Below are 4,054 nucleotides of genomic sequence, written 5' to 3'. Positions count from 1 at the left end.
ACTCCACTTTCTCAGCCTGTTGCCCAGCTACCACGAGACTGGAGGGATTCCCTATGTTGATCTACATCGACTTGGTCTTTCCGACATTATCTTTTAAACCTGCTGCCTTGAAGCTTTCAGAGAGGTCGTCGAGTGCGCTCTGCATATCCGGTTGTGTTTGGGCTAGCAAAACAATATAGTCAGCCAGATCAAGGTCGTTCAGTTGCTCCATTATTGAAGGATTCCACGGCAATCCCAGTTCGGTGCACAGTCGATGGATCCAGTCAGCATCTCATCCATTACGATTAGAAAGAGTAGCGGTGATAAGATACATCCCTGTTTCACTCCAGCAGTTACCGGGATTGGTTCGGACAAGACACCATCGTGCAAGACCTTGCACGAAAATGCCTCGTATGGTGCTTCGGTGAGATGGACTAGTTTCTCTGGGACTCCTCGTCACCTTAAAGCCGCCCAGATGTTTTCATGGTTAAGTCGTTCAAATGCTTTTTCGAAATCAACGAACACCAGCAGAAGAGTCCTGGAATTCGTTGATTTGTTCCAGTATGATTTGTAGTGTTGTGATGTGGTCACATGATCGTCCGGATCGGAATCCAGCTGGTTGTCGTCGGAGTGTAGCGTCGATTTTCTCCTGGATCCTGTTCAGGATCACTTGAGGGTTGTATAGATCAACGTTACGCCTCGTCAGTTACCACACTTTGTCAGGTCTCCTTTCTTCGGGACCTTTACGAGCATACCCTGCATCCAGTCGGCCAGAAATGTTGCAGTATCCCAAATGTCAGCGAAAAGACGGTGTAACATTTGTCCTGACAAGTTAGGGTCCGCTTTCAGCATTTCAGCAGGGAAGCAATCAATCCCAGGTGCTTTGTTGGATTTCATGTTTTTGATTGCCGCTTCTATTTCAGCCACCGAAGGCGCTTCCGAGTTGACGCCATTTATGCGACTTACTGTTGGCGCTTCGAGCTGCGGGTTCTGTTGGCCATCGCTATTTGTGACTCGGAAGAATTGTTCGAAGTGCTCAGACCATCGTTTGAGCTGATCTGTTCGATCGGTCAATAACTGATTTGCACCACTGAGGCGGCGAGAAATGTCATAAAGTAATCGGATATCTTCAATGGCAGCGGCTCTTTCTCCTTCTTCGGCTAGGACGTTCGTCCAGGCTCTCTTGTCTCGTCTATAAACTCGCTTAACTCCCTTTTCCAGCTTCGCGTAACGTAAGGGGATGGCTGTTTTGGCTGACCCAGTACATGCCTGCTCAATTCCAACTTTCGCCTTTCTCCGATCATCGACCATCCTCCAAGTTTCATCCGACATCCATTCACTTCTTCTTCCACAAACTTTACGGAGAGTAACCATGGCCCTTATTCTGCGCCGCGCATGAGGTGACGATTGTCACCTCACCTCGAGTCACCGTGAGATTTGTCACCTTATTCCCGGAGTCGTTGTGGGTAAAGTGACAGAGGTTCACTCTAGGTGAGTGACCGAATGAACACATCTGTCAAAATGGTAGAATTTTGCTGGTGTTGTTTGGATTTTGCTCTCGCTTCGGATTTTCCAAAGCAAGTTTTTAGAATTTCGGGTTAGAATTTCGGGTTAGAATTTCGGTTCGAAAATGGCCATCATCGGATGGTACGGTTACAGCAAGCTGCTTCAGGAAGAAAAACGGACGATTTGTGCGACGTAAGTGGAAATTTCGTTCATCAAAGCTAAGTTCGGATCTGGGTCATATTGCCGGGGAAAAAAAATCAGATGCCGACGGCTGCTGCTCCAAAAACCCAGCGCACAAAAAGGCGGTGTTTGTTAAACATTTCCAAAGGTTTATCAGGTATGTAAAATAATTTGTGTTTTGTACCTGAAACTGTTCGATCATCCAAGAGAAGTTAAGTTTTTTTTTCGTTTTCAGTAATGGCGAATGCTGCCGGTTTATATATTTTCCTCAACTGAAGTTACCCCCGTGGCGTGCCGGAAGTTGTTTCGCCTGCCAGATAAGAGATCATGGAATGCCGAGCATTTATCGAAACCAACGAAATAGCAGCAGCAGCATCAGATTCAAACGACAAATTTCGGTCACATAAACCTAAATCCGGTTTCTTTGCATAGCATATTATTAAAAAGTGAAAATAAAATTAAAAGTACTATAATATTTGAATTCCAAAGTTTTCGTCATTTCATCGTTTTAACGGTTCGAAAAACAAACTTCAATTAAATTGAATTTTAGATTTCATTAGAAGATCATACTTTCCATTCAGTATTCCAATCCAAATTACATATTTGAGATAGCAATGAAAAAGTTTCAATATATTTAAAAATCATATTTGCTAATAAATTTGCTTAATTTTATTTCCAAAACTATCATTCATTAGTATAATTAACCATTTAGAGCCTAACATTGTGATTTACATAAATTCTCGATTAAATTTCTATCTCGTCACCACCTGAAAAGGTACCGACAATTGTCACCTAAAATCGTCACCCGAATGCGACGATTCTCACCCACGGTGACTACGAGAATAGGGTAAGAACTCACAAAGTTCATCCGAAGTGACGTTCCTCACCTAAACCGACTGCTGGAATAGAGTGACTTGGGTGACTCTACTATCGTCACGTCACTCGAGGCGCAGAATAAGGGCCCATGGCTCGTCGTGGTAAAGGCGTTCTTGATTCCACACAATTGTTCTTCGACTGTTCCGAGGCACGGGATTCTAGCTGTTCAACGTATACCCTTTTCACCCCTGGATTCTCCAACCGGCAGATGTGGTATCGACACCCGACTTTCTCCTCGCGCCGTAGGACACGCGCAACTCTCAGTCGTATCTCGCCAAGGACGAGGTGATGGTCAGATGCAATGTCTGCGCTTCGTTTGTTGCAGACATCAAGAAGGCTTCTTCTGCATTTTCGACCGATGCAGATGTGGTCAATTTGATTTTCTGTTCGGCCATCTCGGGATACCCAAGTGACCTTATGTGCTGGTCGATGGGGGATGAGCGATCACCGATCACCATGTTGTTGTTGCCACAAAATTCTACAAACAGCTCTCCGTTTTCGCTTAACTGTCCTAGGCCATGGCGCCCTATGATGTGCTCAAGGTCCTGATTGTCGGAGCCAATTTTTGCGTTGAAGTCGCCCAAATGGATTTGAATGTCACCCTTCGGAATTCTCTCCACCACGCTGTTCAGTTGACTGTAAAACTGCTCTTTCTCCTGCAAATCGGCGACGTCAGTTGGCGCATAACACTGGACCATTGTAAGGTTTCTAACCCGTGTTCTAAATCTGGCTACCAGTGTTCGGCATCGCTAACTGAAAGATTAGCGCCGCTAATTAAATCGCTAACGCATGCAAAGTTAGCGATCGCTAATCAAAACCGCTAAATGAGCTGAAAAAGTTATCGCTTCAAGCTTAAAGCGCTATTCGCTAATCGCTAACTGTTTACCAAGTTATGTATATTTTTTTAATTTCATGTTAAATCAGGATTTATGGTACACATTTTACTAGCCATTTTTAAACATTATGGCAACTAAATCCAAACAGCCAATTTAGACCCTAACTCGACCAAAGCAACAGCACCGCACATTATACCATTTTCAAATCGACTTTTTTAGAACTTGTTTAAGTATTGGTCCAAAACTTATGAGATTTGAACACAAATTGAGGCAGTTCTAAAGCGTTTTACAGTTAATGGAACAAGATTGTGGTTGCCAGTTTTGTCTCAAATTTCATCTTGGTCATATTTTTGTATGTATAAGATTTTTATCAGTGACACTCATTAATGCCACAAATTCGTGTCAGAACTCAAGTCAGTGATTTAATAAACGTGTACGTGAACAACATTTTCAAACTTAACACTAGAAACCAAAAAACAGTTTCCATTCGAACTTGAAACAAAGGCTAAATGAATTGTTAACAGCATTTGACAATTCATAGTACGACAAAACGTATACTTCGTGAGTTTTCAACATATATATGCGAGATAGCGCTCTTCAATTAGCGGAACTTAAAATTACCGGAACTTTCTAATGCGCTAGCGTGATCAAAATTTAGCCGTAAAATTAAAACGCTA

General features: G+C 43.0%; 1 long non-coding RNA gene across 1 annotated transcript; it reads left to right on the top strand.

The window, feature by feature from the left end:
• Positions 1–1,585: 1,585 nt before the first annotated feature.
• Positions 1,586–2,146, top strand: LOC129758555 (uncharacterized). The gene is made up of 2 exons (XR_008740011.1): positions 1,586–1,822; positions 1,901–2,146. It is a non-coding gene; the product is annotated as an uncharacterized LOC129758555 (long non-coding RNA).
• The last annotated feature ends 1,908 nt before the right edge of the window (positions 2,147–4,054 follow it).

Source organism: Uranotaenia lowii, chromosome 3 (assembly GCF_029784155.1).
Source record: "Uranotaenia lowii strain MFRU-FL chromosome 3, ASM2978415v1, whole genome shotgun sequence".
In the NCBI taxonomy this organism is placed as follows: domain Eukaryota; kingdom Metazoa; phylum Arthropoda; class Insecta; order Diptera; family Culicidae; genus Uranotaenia; species Uranotaenia lowii.
The sequence above is the reverse complement of the archived record's forward strand: the minus strand, read 5'-3'. Positions and strand labels throughout refer to the sequence as shown.